Genomic DNA, 23,183 nt, shown 5'->3' on the forward strand with positions numbered 1-23,183 from the left:
CGCCCCAGGGCCATGGGGGAGGGGGAGGCTGGCGGGGGCGGGCGGCCAGAGGAAAACAAGGGCACATACCTACTGGGAAGTAATGGGGCAGGCGCTCCCGGTAAATGCCCTCGTCCTTCTCGAGGAACACACAGATGATAAGCCGGTCCACCTGTGCCAGGGATTGCTCAGCCTGGGCGGGGCCTCCGCCGGGCCCTCAGCCTAGTGCTGTGTCCCCAAACACCCACCCTGGCAGGGTCTCAACTGCCTACTAGGGGTGCATGTCCGCGGGGACTTGAGAAGTAACAGTACCCGTCACAGAAGGGGTTCAGGCTGCACGCTCGCCCCTTCCCATCGCTGTCCCACAACAAATAAGTCCCACGGAGGGAGTGGGCCTGGGGAGGGCAGGTACCGACTGGCCACACCGGCCCAGATCTAGGTGCTCCCGCCTCACCTTGTCTCTGTGCTGCTCCAGCCACTCCCGCAGCGCAGCCAGCACTACCTCGGCTGCCTCCTCGTTGGGGTATCCTGAGGGCAGCGTCTGGTGAGTGCAGATCGGGCCCCGCCCCGCCCACCTCGGTGAGTGGGGCCCTCACTGCCCACGCCAGGCCTTGCTTCTCCAGACTCACCAAACACGCCTGTGGAGATGCACGGGAAAGCCTGGGGAAGGGAGAGTGAGACGACATGGAGACGGGGTCACTAGATGCCTCCCGGGCCACCCCTGCCCCTCGCCGCCTGGCGACTCTTACCACCGAACGCAACCGGTGCTCCAGTAGCAGGTCCAGGCTGCTCAAGTAGCAGCTGCGGAGCTCGGCTGCCTGGCTGGCACTGGGCTGGCCCACAGCGATGGGCCCCACTGTGTGGATGACGTCTAGGGTAGAGGGAGCTTCAGTCAGACGTGCCAGAAGGACCCCACACTTGGGGTACACACTTGTGCCCGCCCCCTCGCACGCCACCGCTGAGTGGTGGAAGACAGTAAAGCTGTCCCTTCGCTCTCCTCCTCTCCTGCCCTCTGCAGCGCCAGCCCCTCTCCATCTGCTGTCTGGGGTATCAGAGGGGCCAGGCCCTTACACTTAAAGTTAAGACGCCCCCTGCGGTCGTGGGCAGTTCCTCTCGTGCACTCACACTTGGCCGGCAGCCGATAGCCGCAGGTGATCTTGGCTTTGCCGGTCTCGCAGTTCTGCAGGGTGCGGCACTCGTCCGTGAGCAGGGGTCCCGCGGCCCGGTGGATGCAGCCGTCCACTGAGGGGCGGGGGAGAGGGGGCCGGGGGCCGGGAGAAAGGAGGAGTTGGGTTCCTCTCATCCCTGAAGGATCAGGCATGACACCCCAATCTGGAGAAACTCCAAAGCTATCTATGCCTTGGCCCACCCGGCATCACAATGTTCTCCAAGGCCCCTGGCTGCTCTTGTCACCCCTTGTTTCACATCTAGGGAAACTGAGGCTCTAAGGAGCAGCAGCTGGCCCTGGAGCGAAGAGGCACGGGGCGACCAGCAGGGGGCGCGCCTGGCCCACCCTCTTGGTTCTCTGTCCGGGACGCGCCCTCCCGAGGTCACCTGTCATCTCAGCTCGGATCTAAGAATCGAGTGGGATCCTAAATCCCACCTTTTGACAAGGCCATGCCAAACTCTAGACTTCATTTAATCCCATCTGAGGAACCGAGGCCACCTAGTTCCAAATGGCAGATCCAATCCGGGGCCTAAGCTTTTCCAGCTGGCTTTTCCAGCTCCTTCCCATTGGACCAGGCCTCGCAGGTGTCTCTAGACTCTCAAACCCTGGTGAGGCAACTAGCATCCTGCTTAAGGAGGCCAGGCTTGGGCTTGTTTATCCAAGGGAAGCTCTTGGGGCTCTCTGTAACCCTGGGGACCCAGGCCCAGATAAACAACGCTTAGTGCTTCAATATCCCAGTCAGCAGAGGCCCAGACCAACTCTGCTGCTGACTCACCCAGGCACCATAGAGCTTTGCCCAAGCAGGCTGGGGCAGGTACTGGTTTGGCCTGCCTGATATAGGGTTTTCTCTTGCTTTACCACCATCGCGACTGCAAAATGGGGACAGTGGCCCCTGGGAGGGCAGGGCTGACGAAACGCAGGCCTGCTCTCCAGAAGCTCCACTGCTTGGTGTCCGGCTGCACTGGCATCAGCCAAAGACCATCTCGGCTCCTTTTTTTTTTTTTTTGGTGTTACGAGACAGGGTTTCTCTGTGTAGCTTTGGAGCCTGTCCTGGATCTCGCTCTATAGACCAGGCTGGCCTCGAACTCACAGAGATGCGCCTGGCTCTGCCTCCCGAGTGCTGGGACTAAAGGCATGCACCACCACCGCCTGACTCTGGCTCCATTTTCAACAGATTCCTAACATGAGACCCTTTCTCCTTCCTGCATCCCTCCAACTTCTTGGCACAGGTCCTGGCACACCAAATGAACACCACCCTCTTTTTTCTGCTGTTTTTCTCTTGGGCCCTAAGGGGCCAATTAAACCTAATATTCAGCTTTGCTCAGAGCTGGCACTGGATGGTTTTCCCAGAGTTGGGGGACTCTGGGAGTGGCCAGGCAGTCTTTCAGCCCCCTGCCCCCTCTGCAGGGGGCGGCAGAGCCTGAGCTGAGAGTCCATGCCCCAGTGAACCTATGTGCAGCCTGGAGTTCACAAGCATCACAGTGTAGCTGTTCTGGGTGCGATGCCACAGAGGACCCAGCACAATACAGAACAGTCGTGACAGGGAAGCGGGGCGGCCTGAGTCCTCCTGGCCATGTCACTGAACTTCTCTGGGTCTAACAGTAGTGCCCACCTCATAGGATGTTGAAAAATGACTTTCTGGGGGTAGGGTAGTGCTGGAGATGGAACCCAGGGCACACAATCCACTGCTGAGCTATACCTCAGCACTAAGTAAGCTGACCTTTTCTTTTTCCTCTTTTTTTTTTTTTTTTTTTTCTTTCTTTCTGAGACAGGGTTTCTCTGTGTAACAGCCTTGGCTGTCCTGGATCTCGCTCTGCAGACCAGGCTGGCCTGGAACTCACTGAGATCTACCTGCCTCTGCCTTCCGAATGCTGGGATTAAAGGTGTATGCCATCAAGCCAATAATTCTTGTTACTTAGTTAGCTGTGTTGGGCTTGATCAGATACAAAGTGATTTAGCCCTTATTGTAACATGACAGTGTCAGGCTCACAGTGTGCACAGGGAGTCCATGGAGTCTGAGGTGAGCACAGGGATTTATACAGATCGCATTCCTGGAGCCTATAGGCCCTGTCTGGCAGTCTCACTCTCCTGGCACTCCGCTATCTGCTATTCCAGTGTGAAGCTTCCTGCAGGTGACCTTGGCTGGCTGCCAGTCATGTGGAAGTACAGCTTGGAAGATCTGTGTTTTAGAGACTCCACAGTTCCTGCTGAAGTGGACAGGCCTGTAGTCTGGCCTTGGGGGCGGATTTGGGAGTGTGAGGACACAGAGGGACTGGCACAGGAGCTGCCACTTACCAGCTTTAGAGTAGGGCTTGGACCACGTGACTGTGACACTCTGTGAGTGTCTAGGGTAGAGGTCCCCCCAGAGCAAAGATGAGGGACAGGCCCTGCCCACCACATCTGTGTTACCTTCCCCCAGACAGACTTGTCCTGGGTGCTGAGTCTCAGCTGCCTGGTCCCTACCGCCCACCCAGGCCTCCCACCCACACATCAGCCTTCCCGATGTCCCACGGCAGTTTTTCACTGGGCAGAGTGTGGTGCCTCATGCCTTTAATCCCAACACTTGGGAGGAAGAGGCCAGTGAGACTAAATGACAAAATCCTGTCTCAACAGACAAACGATAGTAACAACAACAAACACCTAGGCCTGTCCCCAGGTCAGTAGACAGCCTGGGTCTTCCTGGTCATCCTCCTGTGTCCACTTCCTGTCTACTAGGTCCGGGATGAACATTCCTCCATTGTGGTGGAGCCAGTCTGCCTCCCTTCCTCCCCATTGGACCTCCTTTCAGTAAGCACCTTGGGGAGCTGAGCCAGTCCCATTGATTGTCTTGTGGGAGCTTCCCACCCCGACCCAGGAGGTGCTACTAACCCCTTTATAGAAGAAACTGAGGCACACATAGCAAAACCTGGCTCAGGTCACACCCTGGGCACTGAAGGTTCAGGGCCTCTACTGGACCATGCCTCTGCCCCTCTTCACCCCTGCAGTCTGGTACCTATCCTCTCCCTGAATCAGTACATCCCCTAGCAGAGTGTCTGCCATGGGGAACCTCATCGCTCTGGACTGTTCAGCTCACTCAGAGGGCTGTCTGCTCCTGCCACCCACCAAGGCTTTCTCACAGACATAGCTGCTTCCTCCTGTCCACTCTGATCCCTCCTGTTCCAGTCCTCTCCTCTGCTGCCGCCTCCCTAATCCCTCCTACATCCCACTGAACCCCAGCCCCTGACCCTCCTGTGTAGTCAGTCCCCCAATGCCCGGGAGATGCTGAGGGACATCTTCCTGGTAACAGTGTGGACAGACCCCTCACCCTAACATTCAGCTTGGGATCTTCAGAAGACACCTTCCTCCTTATCCCAGTACCATTCTCTCCAGTAAGGAGGAGGAGCAGAGCAGGGCTGGTAGGAGCAAAACCGTGCCAGGGGCAGGGGCTGGACAAGCAAGGGCAGGTCAGGGGCTAGAGCCTGATCCCGTCCAGACCAGCCAAGGCAGGCTCCAGTGGGACCACTCCGGTAGGCACTGAGGACTATTGGCTGCTATTTAGGGTGCTGTAATATTCATGAAGGGAAGATTAGATATTTAAATTTATTCAGCAATAAATGTGTCTCAGTGGGGGAGCATTCCTCATGCTAAACAAACAAGCGAGCAGGGCCTAATTAATTATTTACAGGAACAAGAGGAGCCAGTGGCCTAGGGGACAGAGAGGGCAGCTGTGCCCCTGCCAAAGGGTCAGATACTCCCATTCCCTTCTGCCACTCTGTGGAGCTGGCCCTTTTACATTCTCTTCTGGGATTTCTCTTTCTAGAAATTCAAATCAAAGATTGCTGATAGCTTTGGGCTAGTTATTCAACCTCTCTGAATCTCAGAGCCTAGGTGTCCAAAGATTTGTAGGAACATTGACTTAGGCTGGAGGGGAGCCAACAGGTGGGCAACCAAAAGCCAGAGAAGTCAACAACTTTCCAAGGTGTCATGGCTGGAAGTGGAGCCGAAACCGAGATCCCTATGGCTATACCCTGTCTTATAAGAAGTGGAGGTAAAGGTTCAGAGAGACATGGCCACTTTCTCAGAGTCACAGAGCAAAAGAAGATGCTGGGTAGCTCTCACCCCTGCCCTGCCCATCGTGGGCTGCCGTGGACTCCCCATCAGAAGGAGAGCAAGGGAGAGCCTGGAATGGGGGCCCAGTTCGTAGTGACGGCCAACTCGGCCTGGGAGCCACAAGCCAGGAACTTTCAGAAGCCAAGCCCCTCTTGCCCGGCTTTTCCACTGTTGCCAGGGCACAGTCTCCTCTCTGTGCCTGAGTTTTCTTGGCTGCCAGCATAGCCCTCCTTGCTGGTGTGGAACGAGGCTACACCTTTGTTGATCACACCGTCAGCATCACAGGTAGGTGGCCCAGGTTCAGCTGTAGACCTCAAGGACAGAGGCCTCCTTCCCAAGACAGTACCTTCTAGGCTAGACAGGGGCTATGGAGGTGTGGGGCCCTCTGTCTTAGAAGGCACAGGGGACCTCTCCCCATCTGGACATCTAGTCCTGCTTGGGCTCTGGCCTGGCTTGGGCTCACAACCACCACACCTTGGTGCGGCATACAGCTGCCAGTCAGATCCTGTGTACTGATCCTTTCCCTCCCAGAAGGAAAGCCTGGCTGAGCAGATGGAGAGCTGAGTCTGCAGGGAGTCCTACCTAAGGCAGCTTCCCGAGCTGCTGACCTTCGGGCTCTGAAGACCCACTGGGGCCTCAAGCCCTTCTCTCCTGGCTTGCCCCACACTTTCTCCTCCTTCCAGATAGACCTTGGGGACCGAGGCCCTGATGCTGCCCAGTCAGAACCCATAGTGCCTCTGCCTGTCCTCTCTGGTCCTTCATTCGGCAGATAGCCCCATGCCAATCTCTGCTCCAGTAGAGGCTTGTGCTGGGCCCAGGGAAGGACATAGAGCCCAACCTCCAGAGATCGCATCCTGGAGGTGCCCAGGCGGGTGGGCGCCCCAGGGAGAAGACGGATGGACGACATCACTGTGATGTGATCTGAAATTCATTATGGGGTGAGATCAGCTCCTTAAATGAGGATTTGAAAACATTAGGGCTTCATTATGTACACAACCACGGTGCCTCATTCATCATGCAAAATCACTCGCGTTATTAAAGATCCCGTGGCAGCCGTGTGCAGGGCCTGGTGGCATCTTGCCTGTTGGGGGCAGGGCATGCGTGCAGTGGCCATGTGGCAGGGGCCAGAGTTGCTGGAGGAGGACTGATTCCCATACTCCCTTCCTCAGGGAAGGCCAGCTGCTAAGTAGGATAGGGACTCCCCGTCTCCCCATCTGCAAAATGACCTCACTGAAGAGAGTGTCCTGTGGTGCTCAGGAGTAGGAGCTTCCAGATAACCTATGAACACCCAGAATGTTTGGCTTCCTAGGGCACTGTGCTCCCAGTGATGGTCAGGAAGGGGCAGCTGGTGACCCAGGGCCTCTGCTTGGTTAGGGAAGGACCTGCCATACCCTGCTCACAAAACCTCTTGTGGCTCCTGCCAATCCACAATGTGAAAACTTCAACTTGGATAGAGCAAGGCAGGACTCTCTGGGCCCTGGAAAACTATATATTGTGCCCCATAACAAACATGTAACAGGGCTGTCACGGGCCAGTCCTGTGTGTCACGGTGCCAGGGAAGGGACAGCAGTGCTGACATGAGAAGATGGAACAGGACAGGAGGTGGGGAGGGGTGGGAACATGCCCATTCAGCTATCCAAAATGTCCCTGTAACGTGGAACACTGTAGTGGAGCTCTGGGTAATAGAATCTACTGTAAGGGACAAAAGAAGAGAGCCACAGCTCGTAAATCCAGGGCAGGAGTGCAGCCTTGGGGGGCAGAAACTGTGGTAAGGCATCTAGTGATCACCCTAACACAGCCGGCCTATCTGAGCAGCAAAGCTCTCTCGTTGTTCCCTCCCGTGACTCACACTTCTCAGTGCTGAAGGTGCTGCAGCCCCGCTGCTCCTGCAGACAGCCCCAGGCCTAGCCCCTTGTCCACCAAGCTTCCCAGCTCTTGGGAGCCCTCAGGCTGGCTGCTGCTTCTGAGTCCTGCAGGCGGCCAAAGAGGGGGAGGACCTCGCACACCCTGGCTGCCAGAGCACCCAAGGCAGCCCACGGGCTATGAAGGTCACATTACCCACTGAGTCAGACCACCATTCATCAGGGCAGCAGTGCCAGCTCTCCCAGAGGCCATGGAAACAATCACAGATTAGCAGCAGTGATGGCAGCTTACAGCTCGGGAAGAATCTACAGGAAGGCCACTCTGGGGTCCGATGCTCAGAGCCCTTCCTTACTAATCTTTGAAGGGATGGAGGAGAGTGAGGAGTCAAGGGAGATGAGGAGAGAGCAGAGGAGAGAGCAATAGAAAGGATGGTGAGTCAAAGGAAGCAAGGGAGAGGTTAGAAAGGGACAGATCCAGTGCATGGGAGAGGAGCCACGGAGAGGAGCCACGGAGAGGGTGCCACCGAGGGCTGGATACTGTGTGAGAGGACAGAGTACTGCCTGTACCAGGCTGTGGCTAAGCATGGTGGGCCACTGACAAGTCTGTACCCAGCACGTGCTATCCACCTTATGCTTGCCCCTGAAGTGGTCTGATGGTGTGCATGGGGGCAGACAGATCTTAAATAGTCATCAAGGGCAGCAGACTACCAAATACAGTTGAAAACAGTGCAGGCACCAGGCAGGCCCTCTAAGCCTAGATTTGGGGGGGGGGGGGTAGCCAACAGGAGAGACCATGCTCAGATAGGAAGTCAGGGCAGGAGGGCAGAGAAGCAGCAGCAGGTTCAAAGGCCCTATGCTAGGGGATGGCTGTGAGGGATGTTCCACCATCCTGGCCTCTCCCAGCATGTGGTGCTGCGATCTGGCCGTATGGATGAGGCAGTGCCGGGCGGCTCAGGAGCTGAGGTGTGGATAGATGGGTAGATGAAGTCCCCGGCTCCTGCAGCTTTGTGTGGGGCTGACAACTTGGAAGGCCCAGGCAGGGACTGGAGGGTGAGGTCTACTCCTCCCTCCTACTCCGTCTTGCCCTCCTGTCAGGGACCTGCCTGACCCCAACCACTGGCTCCTAGAGCTGGCCTTTTGGGGCACTGGCTGGCTGGGGGCAGAGATGGCGGCCGTGCCGGCAGAGGAGGCGGCCCTGAATTAATCTGTCACTAAGACTTGGCCATGGCAGGCACAGTCATGATTTAGATGAATAATTGAAACGCTCTGATACATTTATTATCCCTTTAGTGCAAAAGTGGCTGAGAAAGACGAGGGGTAATTGAAAAAGAACGCACAAATCTCCCCGAGAAAGCCGGCTCCTCTTCGCCAAGTAAACATCTCAGAGCTAATAAACAGTTGAGGCGCTGGGCCTTGTTGATCCCCATCCTGATTTAGGACCCGCCTCCCTCCTTACCATACAATGGGAGAGTGTTTGAGACATCTTTTATTGAGCCAATAACTGGCTTTCCACAGGGAGGTAAAGAGAGGCATGGGAGAAGAGTGGGCCTGGTGCTCACCAGCTTCTCCAGGAGACTAGGCCTGCCCTAGGCCACCAGGCCACCTTCCCTGGTGTCTCTCCATCCTGCTACCCTGATAAACTTCTATTCAACCTTCAAGGCCCAAATCCAGCATCCCTTGCTTGAGAAGCCTACTTCTAAATTGAGTCACTTGAGGGCAGAGCAAAGTCCTGAGTCCCAGCAGACAATGGGTACCCACAGATCTACCGTCTGCCCCTCAGCCCTGGGGCAGACACATACACACATGGAGAGCAGAGTGTCTGCTCTGCCTGTGCTGGCTGAGCAGGGGCCACAGTGAGGGCCCCCCAGAGCTCAGTGTCCTGGGCCCCGACCCTCACAGGAAGGACATTACGGTAGAGTGAGTAGAACACAGTAAGGTACACGGATGTTCCTAGGGCCCAGAGCTAACGACAAAAGTGATGTACCAGGATGCTTGGCCGGTGCCTGCTGGCCTGTGGCTGAAGGGACAAGGCTTATCCAGGGCCATTATGAGCAAAGGACAGAGGGGGGCAGGTAGAGACCTGAGCCCTGCAGGAGGAACTTCAGGCCCCAGTGGAAGGTTCTAGCATCTTCCTGAGGTCAGAGTTGGGGATGTTGTAACAGATGTGTTGTATTTGAAGGGAAGGAGGTATGTCCAGGTATCTGGCTCACTCCATTTCAACTTCAGATGCCAGTCCCCACCAGGCCCTGCTTCATCCCCCCGCGGCCCCTGCCCTGTACCTCCCCCTGTCCCCATCTCATTAGCAGAATGACAGCCCCAGCTGCAGAGGCTCCATAAATCTTAGTTGTGTTGTGGTGAGAGGCTGTGCTCCAGACCTGTTTCCTCCAGGGTCACTGCCCACCCATCTCCTCATCAGGCAGCCTCCCTGCACCCCTAAGCCTGAAAAGGGAGTCAGAGCACCCCATGGTCTAGGACAGGCACCAGGATGCCTGCAAGCCATCCCTTTGCTCAGCCTGCTTCTGTGGGCTACCCTCAGGGGCGAGTCCCCCACTTCATGGGGAAGGCTGCCTAGACAGACCCACATCGCGGTGACTCCTTCCCTTCTGAGGAGACAGGAGTGGCCTTGCCCAGCTCAAGGAGGCGGGTGTGGCTGCAGCCTGGTGGGGAAGGGTTAGAGTGCAGAAGTGTGTCTGAGAGGTGGTTGAGGGCCTTGTGAGCCGCAGTAAGCTAAGGGCCTTAGCTGTGATTCTGAAGGAAGTGAGGGTTTTGAGCAGGACAAGAGTAAACGGCCCACATGTCTTCCTCATTTTTACCTTCCCCAGAGGGACTACTAAAACTCCAGCTTCCCACAAGGCTTCCCGTGCTCCTGCGGCTTCTCTGACCTCCTGGCTGGAATCTGAGGCCTCTGATCAGCTGAGGCTCCCCAATGACCTTTCTGCCTCGTCTCCAGGCCCTGACCTATCTGTTCCCTCCATCCACTTCTCACCAGTCCAAGCCCTACCTTCCTCCCCAAAATCTCCCTGATGCCCAAGCTGAGCAGGTGCTTCTGGCTGAGCCCTGATGTACCTGGGACCTCCCACTACCCTGTCTTATATACCTGGAGCTGGCACTCTTATATACCTGGAGCTTGGATGGGCAGACATCAGGCCTGACTCCTAAGCAAGATCTGTCAGCGTCCAGCTCACAGTCCTGTAGGTGATAGGTGTTGAGTACTGGGTGGTGAATGAGTGGATGTGGGATGGGTACTGTGGGTGGGGCATTGTAGATGGGGCATAGTGTCACCAACCACGGAGGGCCCTGGTCCTCTCAAAGGGTCCCAAAGGCCTACCCATGGGCACCCAATCCCCATCCTGGGAAGCAGTGACCTCCACGGGGACAGCTAGAGGAGAATGGGGAGGGAGGAAAAGCATCCTCAGCTACAAACAGCCCCCTGCATCCTGGCTGGTCACCGACAGCTCTTAGCGCTGCGCTTATTTATTCCTGACCTTCGCTGCCCCTTTTATTTTCCCCCCTTTTAAAACCTGGCCTGGGCCCCGCCACCGCTGCCGTAAACACGGCCCCCGGGATTTATCCGACGGCGCATTAACCCCTGGCCTCTGGCTCACCAATCATCCTGCCGCTGTGCAGACAGTGGCTGCCTGGCAGCTGGGGGCTGAGGTGCTGAGTGGGTGGTGGGAGGCTGGTCGAGGCAGATGTGGGGCCACAGAGATGCCCCTCTAGAGGCACCTGCTGCATTGGTATGCATGCCTGATGGGCTGGCCACCCTGTTCTCCACCAGAGTGGCTTCAGCATCATGGTGGATGTTACAGCAGCACCCGGGGGTGTCTTCTGTGTCCCGTCACTCACCCATTCCCCACCTGGTGATTCAGAGCTTGCCCTGTGCAGGCCTGAGACACCGCCTGGGAATTCTTGGTGTAGAAATGGGTAATGTGCAGAGACTTGAGAGTGGAGAAACTGAGGACAATTAGCAAGGAGCTTCCAATGGCCAAGCAGGTGTCAGGCCCAGAGTGAGGCTCTGTCTACCATCCTACAGCCCCCATTTACAAGTCAGGAAGCTTGAGTTCAGATGGTGGTCACCCAACAAAATACCCAGGCCTCCAGCTTTATCAGGGGGCACACCAGGGGGCCTGACTGAAGGATGGAACGGGAGACACATATCCCACCCCCAGCCCACCCTTATCCGAGATGCAGAAGGTCTGTGTACTTACCTCCTCCACCTCCGAGCAGGGAGTTGTTGGCTGCAAGACACAGAGAGACAAGAAACAGGTAAGTATGGGAGGGATGGAAGAAGGGGCTGTATGGGCAGAGGGACAATCCGGGAGACTGGGAACGGGGAGCCTGGGTCCTGAGACTCTGGGCATGGGGGTTCCCAGCTCTTTGGGCAAGAGCCAATGATGAGAATTTGGGGAGCTCCCAATAGGCCTGGGCTTATAGGGGGACCAGGGGGTAGGGGCACAGGAAGGCCACCAAGGCCACCTGATCACCCAGAAGTAGCAGTACACAGGGTTGTGGCATGCATGTGCAGGTCAGAGGACAACCAGCAGGGGCTGCTTCTCTCTTTCCACAATGTCGATCCCAGGATCCAATTCCAGTTGTCAGGCTTAGTAGCAGATGCCTTTACTCACCTAGCCGTCTTGATGCCCCGCCCCTTAAAGACGGAGTTGCCTGTGTTTCATACCGGCTTCAACTCTCTGTGCAGCAGAGGGTGGCCTTGCTGTCCCGTTCTTTCTCTTCCACTGCCAAGGACTTATGGCCACGCCTGACTGCTGTGTGCTCTGCTGTGTGCTCTGCTGTGTGCTCTGCTTATTCCCTCTTACTCTACGCTGTTTCCTGAGACCCAGCAGTGCCCAGGCTTCAGCACAGGTATGGGGAGGCCGGGACTGTTGTGGAATATAATTTTGACTAGGCAAAGATAGGTTATATTTGTTTATGCTGCAGAACATTACTTTAACTGTGCAAAGGTGTGTTACATTTGTTTCTGCTGCATTTGTTTAACAACGTAAGGATGTGTGATATTTGTTTCTCTTGCCTGCCTAAGGCACCTGATTGGTCTAATAAAAAGCTGGACGGCCAATAGTTGAACAGCAGGAGAAAGGATGGGCGGGGCTGGCAGACAGAGAGAATAAATGGGAGGAGAATTCCAGGCTTAAAAAGAAGGAGGAGGAACAAGAGAAGAAGAAGGAGGAGCAAACAAGGGCCATACCCTGGGCAAGAAGCCAGGCAGATGCCAGCCAGCCAAACAGAGAGAAGCAGTTAAAGCAAGATATACAAAAATAAGGAAGGAAAAAAGGCCGGACGGTGGTGGCGCACGCCTTTAATCCCAGTGCTGGGGAGGCAGAGGCAGGTGGACCTTTGTGAGTTCAAGGCCAGCCTGGTGTACTAGGACAGCTAGGGCTACACAGAGAAACTCTGTCTCAAAAAACTAAAAAAAGAAAAAGGTAAAAAGCCCCAAGGCAAAAGGTAGATACAGAGAAACAGGTTCACTTAAGTTAAAAGAGCTAGCCAGAAACAGTGCCTAAGCTAGCCCGAGCATTCAAAACTAATAGTAAATCTCTGTGTCATGATTTGGGAGTTGGTTGATGGCTCAAAAGAAAAAGCCTGGTACACAGGACAGCGTGGTCCTTACCCTCATGACCCACCAGCTGCCTAGTAACACAGTTGAAGGCCACTAAGAAGGGACTGCACATGGGGCATGGTGGCGCACACCTTTGATCCCAGCCCTTGGGAGCCAAAGGCAGATGGATGTTTGTGAGTTCGAGGCCAGCCTGGTCTACATAGTGAGTTCCAGGACAGTAAGGACTATGTAGAGAGACCCTGTTTCAAAAAATGAAAGAGGAGAGGAACTGTACCAGGGCAGGGTAAGTGCTGCTAGCGAGCTAGCAGGAGGCCGCAGAGCATGTACACCTGACAGAAGTAAGGCACTGTGGGCCATGTCAGAGGCTTGAGCACCAACCAGCACCTGGTGAGCAGTACCACCTGGCTCCAGGCCTCAGTTTCCCATGTAAAATGAGAAAAACACGCCAGCTCACAGGGTTGGGGTGAAGGTCATGAGAAAGGAGTCAGCTCTGGCTGTGCTATAGAAAGATTCCCTGCTTCCTGCCTGGTCTGGAGGGGCCCTCCGTCAGAGAGTGTGGGCCTGACTGTCACCACAGCTGGCTGCCACTTTCCAGATTACATCTTGCTCTGCCCTGCTGGCTGCCCCTCCTGCCTTACCATCTTACCATGTGGCCATGTGGCTGACCTTTAGGTAAGGGAGATTAGCAGCCCCTCTGCCAGAACACCAGGGCTATCCTGGTCAGTGCCCCTGCTCAGCCTGGGGTCCCCCTTTGGCCATAGGCCTGCATCCATAAGGTCCCAATGCCAACTAGACAAAGAGTTAGGGGAGGCCACAGGTCCCCCAAGATCCAGTTGCTACCCAGGGGGCCTGGGTAGCAGGGGCCTGGCTCCCAGGCTGGGCCCTCAGCTCCTCGTAGGGCTGAATCTTCCCCCACCTTCCAGGCCTTTCTGTTTTAGGGTTAGGGGCCAGACTGGTCCAGGGCTTCGTGTGAAAGCTATGGATGCTGCTAAGTGGTGTCGGGTGGCTTGCAATGGCTGGTCTCCCAGACCTGACAGCTCTTCGCTTGGGGAATAATTAATTCCACAGCCTGAAAACCCAGGGCTGCAAGTTGCCACGTTACTTTCGAGATTAATACAAGCAGCTAATTAAGATGGAGAGGCGAGGAGCGGCCGGGCGCTCCTGGATCCAAGCGGGGACCATGGGGACAAAGGAGGAGCCAGCTGAGCATGTAGGCAAGGTAGCTAGAGACCCTACGGGTAAGAGCTGAGGTCAGCCACCAAGGGAACCCAAGGGGCAGGGCACAGAGGTCCCATTCTGGTCCCCAGAAGCGCTCCAGGACACGGTTCTAAGGAAGGAGCAGATCCTTAGCAAGAGACAGTCTGCCACTCTCTCAAATGACCCCATTTATCATCACAGCAAAGCCACCAGGGAGAGGCTCCTGTTCCCATTTTACAGAGAAGGATACTGAGCTGAGGGGGGGGAGGGAGAGAATGGGACAATACAGGTGTGGGGTTGGGGGAGGGTGGGAGCTGGGGATACAGCTCATTTCAAGGGCTTGTGCGTGCAGGAAGCCCTGTTTAGATTTCCAGGATTGTATATACCAGATATGGTAGCAATGCCTGTGTTCTGATGCCTGTGGAGGAAGGAGGATCAGAAGTTCAAGGTCATCTCCTACTACATAAGCCAACCTGGGCTACAGGAGACCTTGGCTCAAAATAAATAAAGACTGAATCTGCCTCGATTGCTCCACGCCCCGCAGGCCTGGCCGCAAACACTCCTGCAGTCCTGTTTGGGAAGCAGCCATGGAGCACGAGGCACCTGAGGTGGGCCCAGGCCTGACTCCAGGCCCCTGAGCCCGGGGGCAACGCTGGCGGCTGTTGGAAGCTGCCCTCCACGGCCCTTCCCACCTCCCCCCATCACCTCTCTCTTAATTAACACCGGCCACAAACAAGCTGGCTCCTGCTAAAGAGGGCACGGTGCCAAATGGGTTGGCAGGGAGCCTTGCTGGGGCAGCAGAGGAGGGGCGGGGACCTGGCCTGGACGCCGCAGACCCCAGGCAGAGAGAATGTCAACCCCACCTGCCTGGCACTCCAAAGGCTCGCTCTGTGTGGTCTTGCCCCTGAGAAGGGGCAAATGGGATGAAGAATGACTGAGGTCCAGATGAATGACTGATGTCCACCCAGCCAGGCTCTGAGAGAGGAGTGGACCTGGGACAGGCCCAATGTTGAAAGGGTAGGTGAATCCTGGGCACCTTCTTGGCCTGGGTAGAGAATCTGTGATCAGCTGATCTCTATTTTTTTTTTTTTTTTTTTTTTTTTGGTTTTTCGAGACAGGGTTTCTCTGTGTAGCTTTGCGCCTTTCCTGAAACTCACTTGGTAGCCCAGGCTGGCCTCGAACTCACAGAGATCCGCCTGTCTCTGCCTCCCGAGTGCTGGGATTAAAGGCGTGCGCCACTACCGCCCGGCCTGTTTAACTATTTTTAAGACAGGGTCCCACATAGCTCAGGCTGGCCCTAAACTTACTATGTAGCTAAGGATGACCTTTTGGATCCTCTATCTTTGGATGTCTCTATCTCTGGAGTTCTGGGATTACAGGCATGAACCACTATGCTTAATGTATTCCAAGCTAGAGGAGGAGCCAGGGCTTTGTGCATGTTAGGGAACATATTGCCAACTGAACGACACCCTTACACCTCGGTTTATCTTGAGATAAATGGGGTCTCACAATGTTGCCCATTCTGCCAGAACTCCTGGTCTCAGGCAATCCTGCTTCCGATGCCCAACAGTTGGGAATACAGGCACATGCCACAGTATCCAGCTTTTATCTTATTTGTATTTTATGTATTCATTTTATTTTATTTATTTATTTGTTTATTTATTTTGGTTTTTCAAGACAGGGTTTCCCTGTGTAGCCCTGGCTGTCCTGGATCTTGCTCTGTAGACCAGGCTGGCCTCAAACTCACAGAGATCCACCTCTCTGTCTCCCAAGTGCTGGGATTAGAGGCGTGAGCCACCATGCCCAGCCAAAGCATCAAGCTTTTAAACAAGAACCTTTGAAGTGCAGGAGGGGCTGAAGCTGGTCCCAGCACCAACGCAGCAGATGAGCTGCTCCCTCACCAGGGATGGGTGTGACTTCACCACACTCCACTGGACTTAACCAGCTGGCTTTCAGGCTGTGACCTTGAAGTGCCCCCTCAGGTCACTCACTGCCAAGTCCTTTGACCACTGAAAGCCGGGATTTGGGGGTGCCCCACTCCAAGCCTCCCACATGTTCTGCAGGCTCTGTCTCTGCCCTGCCGACTGCCCTGTGTTTTCACTCGCTGCTCATGTGCCCTGCCACCCCCTTCCACCTTCCGACGCCCTGGCCCTACTCTGTGCTACCACTGCCATCCTAGGGGGTGGCAGAATAGGGACTCCCCAGTTTGTGCCCAGGCCCTTGGCCTAGTTAGGTACTGGCAGGTGGCCACTGCCCAGTGAGAGGGAGAGGGCCATCCCCCGAGAGTTTGGCAAGTGCCACTAAAGATCAGAGGAAGCTCAGGGACAAAAGTGGCACCCTACCCTGCTTCACTTTCTACAAGGAACTATTTATTTATTTATTTACTTAGAGGTACTCATATAGCCCAGGCTAGCCTTGAACTCATGTGTAGATGAGGGAGAATGACCTCAAATTCTTGATCCTCCTGCCTCAGGACCCTGGGTGCTGGGATTACAGGTAAAGAGCCACCATGTCTAGCTTTAGGAAACATTTAAAAATGTTGCAATATTAATATATTTCATGAGCCAGGCGGTGGTAGCATATGCCTTTAATCTCAGCACTAGGGAGGTAGAGGTAGGTGTATCTCTGTGAGTTCAAGGCCAGCCTGGTCTACAACACTAGTTTCAGGACAGCTAGGGATGTTACCCAGAGAAACTCTGTCTCGAAAATAAAAACAAACAAACAAACAAAATACATATTTCTGTGGAACAAGTCATGTGACAGCATTTTAAATGTTTTTATGGGAGGGAGGGGACCAAGGTACAGAGCCTACATGGTAGCTGTGAGCTGGGCTGGACAGGGTGTGTGTGTACAGTGTTCACTTCTCTGGGGAGATACTGCCACCATTTCCCAGAGGAGGCCCCTGAGCCACGGGGACAATCTCCTCACAGTGTACATTGAACCAGTTCCCTCTTTTACTGCAGCTGCCCAAGGCTGGGAGTATGGTTCAGAGGCAGCAGCTAGCCCGATATACAGAGGGTCACAGGGTCCATCCCCAGCACCACCAAAAAGAAAAAACAGCTGCCTCTGAAACCTCTCACTTAGGGAGCCCATGGAGCCTCAGTCAGAAAGGAGCACCCCTCCTTTGCTCTCAGGATGTAGAATGGGCTCCAAGCAAGGTCTGGAAGACAAAAGCCCCCCAAACACATGATCCCATCTTTTTCCCCCTCTCGGTGCCTCCCTCTGCCACGCTCCAGGTTATCATGTCCAGCAGCTTTGCCTGGAAGAAATCATCACTCTGCCCTCTCCAAGAGACCCACTCAGGTGCATTCCTGGTGCCCACCCACCCGGGTCTGAGACTCCCACCCGCCCCTCCAGCATCCTACTCTTCAGGTAGGCAGGCAGCCTTCTGAATACTGTCCCTGGGTGCGCCACATCCACAGCCTCCAGCACAGAGCTCTGGTGCAGAGCAGGTGTCTAGGGACATTTTTTTTTTTTTCAGTATCGGGAACGGACTCTTGGGTGTCTTGCATGCTAGGCAAGTGCTCTCGCACTGAACCACCCCCCCAGCTTGTTGTTGTTGTTTTGTTTTTAGACAGTGTCTCACTGTGTCCTGTCACCAGGCTCCAGGCTCCAGGTCATGAACACATTCTGTATCCCAGGTTGGCCTGGTACTTTTGATCCTCCTGCTTCAGCTTCCTGAGTGCTGGGATTGTCGGTGTGACACCTTAGCAATGATTATTGAGAGAATTGAACAGTTTGACTGTACACCCCCAAGTCATTCAGCCCGCCGTGCGGATTGCATGTGGACAAGACCTGGGTGTGCCCAGCTCCCCAGGTGGGGCTCCCCACCAGCCAGCCCAGCAGGAAGCCGAGAGTAGGGAACAAGTGCTGGTCTGAGGCCAGTGGCCCAGGGACCTTCTGGCTTTCCCTGACAGGGACTGTGTCCTTCATGCCTGGGAGGAGGGGTTGGCCCTCTGAGCGAGATGGGAGAGGGGGATGCAGAGAGGAGAATCAGTTACCAGTGACCCGAGGAAAGCGCTGAGCAGGTGCCTGGACCGGGAAGAGGCTGGCCAGGCAGGCACAGCGGTGACTTTGAAGCTGGCACAGCCCCTGCACATGCCCCAGGAGGCTACTGCCTCCACATGTCTGCCTCAGCTCCCGTACCCCTTGTCCTGGCATCCTGGCTTCACCTGCCTGGAGCAGCTGGGGATCTGGGCACTGCTCCCCTCGACCCCTGAACCCTCGCTGGCTCGGTTTCCTCCTTCCCCCTGAGTGAGCCAGACCTTAGCTTTGGCACAGATACTTTCTCTACTGCTACTGTGTGCTGAGCACTGGGATGAGGGTGGACTCTGCTGGCACAGAGCTCACTGTCTCCGGGGTGACAGTCAAAACTACAGAGGAATGAACTTGAACCAGAACTAGTTAGCACCCGAGGTCATGAAGGTAATCGAAGGGCAGACAGAGGAGGGCTGGCAGGCTGTCTCTCATGTGCTGCAAGGCCCTGCTGAATGAGAAAGCACACAGCAGGCAAAGGATGATTGTGCAAAGGCCCTGAGGCAGAACCCTAGCTTGGAGGTATAGCACAGGGCCCTGTGGCAGAGGGGAGGGGAGGGGAGAGGAGGGAAGGAGAGGGGAGGGGAAGGGAAGGGAGAGGAGAGGAGGGGAGGGGAGGGGAAGGGAAGGGAGAGGAGAGGAGGGGAGGGGAGGGGAGGGGAGGGGAGGGAAGGGGAGGGGAGGGAAGGGGAGAAGGGGACAGAAGGCCAGAGGCCTTTGAAGCTGGTCAGCCTGAAGGTGTGACTCTGGGAGCTGCAGCGTCAGATAGGAAGGCGCTGCTGAGGTTAGACTGCCCAAGGGGTCTTGTCCCCCTCCTGAAATGTCCCCCGGACTTGTCAGGTGCAAGGCTGCTGCCTACAAGGAGGGCTCTGTGAAGGCTTTGTTCCACTGCCACATAGATTGACAGCTGGGCCCATGGAGCTTAGGGGGCAGGCTCTGTTCCAGGGAAGTCGCTGTTACCTCCCCCGCTCCCACAGGCCAGTGGTGGGGATCTGTGTTCTGAGAGGCAAGTCCTTTAAAACATGTTTTAGATTAGAAACACCCACAGATGGAATAAGATGTAAAATGTGCTGAATTTTGAAGATAAAACAAGAGACTTCAAAGACACTCCAAGCTGGGTGAGCAGTCACCATGTTGGACAAGCTCTGTCCCCCAGGCCAAGGTCACTGTCCTCCAAGGTGTGGCTGCTAAGGTAGAAATACACAGGCTGAGGGGGGCCTCGTGGGGGCACAGGGCTGCCACTTACTCATCAAATCCATCCCCAGCCAGCTGCCATGTGGGCTTTCAATAGCTACCCTAACATGGACAGATACGCCCCCCTGTCAAAGAGACAGCTCTGAATGGGAAGAGCCAGTACCCTGTGGTCCTTTGCCAGAGCTGGTCTTAAAGCCTCCAGCAGTGACCTGTGATCTGGGGCTGGTGGTTCCTGCTCCTAGAACCTCTGTTTCTTTATCTGGTGACGAGAGAGTCATTTGGTCAGGTCCTCATGGGCCTAGATGCTAAAGATATGACTGAATAAAACACCTTCAGGTTCAGTGGCCCATGCCTGTAATCTCAGCACTTTAGGAGGTGGAAGCAGAAAGTTCAGGAGTTCAAGTCCAGCCTTGGCTATATAGCGAAGCTAGCCTGGGATACATGCATTCTTGGCTTTTACTAACCCCATGATTGGCCCCACCCTCATGACCCCATTTAACACCACTCAGCTCTCAAAGGCCCCACCTCCAAACACCATCAGTATGTGGATTTGGGGCTTAGGATCCCAACTCACGGTCCTTGAGAGGACACACAGATGCCACAGCATGGCTTCAGGCAGGCGCAGGGGTGGGGGTCCTGGGCGCCAAGGGTCCTAGGAGGTGAAGGTGAACATCCGCAGCAGAAGCTTCCACCAGTGAAGGCTGGTTCACCAACTCCCAGCTAGGGAGGGCTGTTGGATATGCAGCTCTATCTTACAGATGGGGAAACTGAGGCTCAGAGGTTTGCCTTGTTTGCTCCCAGGGCTGAGCCCCTCACAACCTTACTCAGGACGCGCCTCCCGTTGGTTGCCCAGATCTGAGCCTGCTGTTCTTAGTGAGGCTGTCATCCTCACACCTTCACGACCCCCCACGGCTCGTTCACCCTTACTGTCCGGTTTGTGGGATCCAGCCCATGCCAGGCCCTACAAAAGCTGCCTCGTCAGACATTTAGAGATGGAAGTAGGTTATCTGGCTGCTGTTCCTGCCTGCCTGGGCCTCCACCCCTTCCTGCCTTGGGTTCCCTGGGCTTGGCCACTGCTGGGCTTCCCGAGCTCCTCCTGGGGATCCCACGTCAGCATCAGCTCAGGCGACACTTGGCACCCACTCTCCAGGCTGGATCTAGAGGCACGGTTCACGTTCTGGCTTTTTGTTAGGGACACTAAGCAGCAGGAGAGGTAAGTCACCCTCCGTCTCAGACCCAGCAGCGCCCCAGCTCACAAACCCGAAGGAATCAACATTAACGTCAGGCATTAACAACAACCAAAGAATAGTTCCAAGCCTTGGCCCAGTAAGCCCTGTATGTGGCTTCAGCCAGGTATTTCCAGTGGAGTCTTCCCTTCACCAGTTCCCAGGAACCCTGCATGACGTCCTGTTATTTTTGCCGCTTTAACACATGTGCATAGAAGGAGTTCAGAGGTTAAGGAACTTGCCACGAGGCTGGGAAGCCAGTGGGTTGAATCCAGCGGCTTGATATCCCCGGTGGAGTCCAGGAGGGCTGCAGACCCCCAGCTGTAGCGGGCCTCCCCTCCCCCAGGAGCCCGGCAGCACTCTTGTCCTGCCATTAGCATATCCGAGAGCATCCCTGAAACCCAATTACCAGGAGATGGCTTGGGCCCCAGCCAGCCGGGTGTCGGCTCCAGCTCAGGAATCCAGATCTGCAGGAATGAGGGGCTGGGACCTAGGGCAGCCAGCTGGGGAGTGCAGGGAACCAGAGCAAGTGGGTGGGGGTGGGGCAAAGGCTTGTGGCAGGCTATGGATGCTGGTGAGGTGGTGTGGGGATCCCCAAGGCAGTCTCAGCCCTCTGCTTAGCGACAGCTGGTCAGGCCCTACCCCGGCCAAAGACAGGTGACCTCCCGTGGCCCTCTGCACTCTCTGCCCTTCAGCTTGCTTTTGAAAAGAGAAAACCTGGGCTGTTTTTTGGTGGTGGTGGTGGTTTTGGCCTTTGAGACAGGGTCTCATGTAGCCCAGGCTGGCCTCAAACTAGCTATGTAGATGAGGCCTGAACACAGGCTAACTGAAGTGCTAGTGGCCCCACCGGGAGGGTCCCCGCTGTTAGCTGGCTTTCAATTGTTGCTGTTGTCTTTTTTTTTTTTTTTTTTTTTTTTAAAGATTTATTTTATTTATTATGTATACAGTATTCTGCCTGCATGTGTCCTTGCAGGCCAGAAGAGGGCACCAGATCTCATTACAGATGGTTGTCAGCCACCATGTGGTTGCTGGGAATTGAACTCAGGACCTCTGGAAGAGCAGTCGGTGCTCTTAACCACTGAGCCATCTCTCCAGCCCTTTTTTTTTTTTTTTTTTTTAAGACAGGGATTTTCTGTGTAGTCCTGACTGTCCTGGATCTCGCTCTGTAGACCAGGCTGGCCTCGAACTCAGAGATCTGCCTGCCTCTGCCTCCCGAGTGCTGGGATTAAAGGCATGCTCTACCACTGTCTGACCATAGCTTTGAATTTCTGATCCTCCTGCCTGCACCTCCCAAACGCTGGGGTTACAGGTGTGTGCCACCATACTCAATGACCTGAGTGGCTTTCTAAAAGAGTGACTGAGGCCGTCACCTTGCTTTGTCTTGCCAAGGGATCTTGTGGGCCCCACAAGGACACAGCACATGGCCTTTACCCAACACTGGTCCATACTCTGGAGTTCCCAGGCTGCAGGAATCATCATGGAAGTAAATCTCTGTTCCTTATAAATCACTCAGAGGCCTCTGGTGTTCAATTACAGCAACAGCAACAGACCTACCACCGAGCCCAGCAAACTCATCGCTCGGGGCTGGGGATGTAGAATGCTTGCCTATTATACCCAAGAGCCTGGGTTCAATCACCAGCATTTCATAAACCAGGCATGGTGGTGCGTGCTTGTGATCCCAGTACTTGGGAGATGGAGGCGGCAGCATCTGGAGTTCAAGGCCAGCCTGGGACAGAGACCCTGTCTCAACAAACAAACCTATACTGTCACAGAACAGTGAGGTGCCTCTCTCACAGAAACATCAATTCCCTGAAATAACACATGCTTCCTTTTTGATCTTTTTGTAGGCAAGGTCTTACTATATAGCTAGCCCAGGCTGGCCTACTGCCTCCTTGGTGCTGGGATGACAGATTATTGTGGGTTTTTTGTTTTGAGACAGGGTTTTGCTATGTAGCCCTGGCTGTCCTGAAACTCACTTTGTAGAGCAGGCTGACCTTGAACTCCTGCCTCTGCCTCCTGAACGCTGGGACTAGAGGCATGTGCCACCACCACCTGGCTAACGGATTATTGTTTTATCTAGTTTTGCTGTGTGTGCCCTGGGATTGGTGAGTGTATCACTGTCCTGTATATAAACAGTGACATTCTGGGTGGGTGTGCACTGTCAGGGGCATGTTCCCGGGGAGCTACTCCTCCACACAACACCCGTTCTCTACTCAGGCAGCTGGCTGGCCAAGCCTGGCCTCTTGCAGACGTGGCAGGGGCATCTTTGCCCACCCCATTTGTGTGCCAGCATTTCTCTGGGCAGGCTGGCATCTTTAACTTCACTAGTTATTGCCAAATTGCTCTCCAAAGTGGTTGTTTGGATGATCGTTTTAAAATATAAATTAGATCATGTCACTTCCCTGCTTAAACCTCTCAAATAGCTTCCTATTATACTTAGAATAAAATCCATATTCTCTTCCATGAATGCTCGACTGCATCCCACACTCGCTCCCCCTAATTTCCTGTCTTCTTTTCTCTTCCTCAAATAGGTCTGGCATGCTCATGCCCCAGGGCCTTTGCACATACGACTTCCAATGTCTCACTTTTCTCCCAGCTCTTCTTTAACTGTCTCTGACTTATCCATCAGGTCTCAACAGAATTATCAGCTCCCTCAAGGGGCCTCCCCTGACCACCAACTAAAATATCCTTTGCATATTCCTTTATCACCCTGTTTGTTTCCTCTGGAGATGATTCTGTGGACCCATAAAGACCTCACTTTCTCATTTGCCTGGTGGCTTATTACCAGCCTATGGCAGCCTTTTTCATTTGTGGGTCTCAAAGGTGGACATGGGGATGTGGGGTGTCACTCATTGATG

This window comes from Peromyscus eremicus, chromosome 1 (assembly GCF_949786415.1).
Source record: "Peromyscus eremicus chromosome 1, PerEre_H2_v1, whole genome shotgun sequence".
NCBI classification, from domain to species: Eukaryota; Metazoa; Chordata; class Mammalia; order Rodentia; family Cricetidae; genus Peromyscus; species Peromyscus eremicus.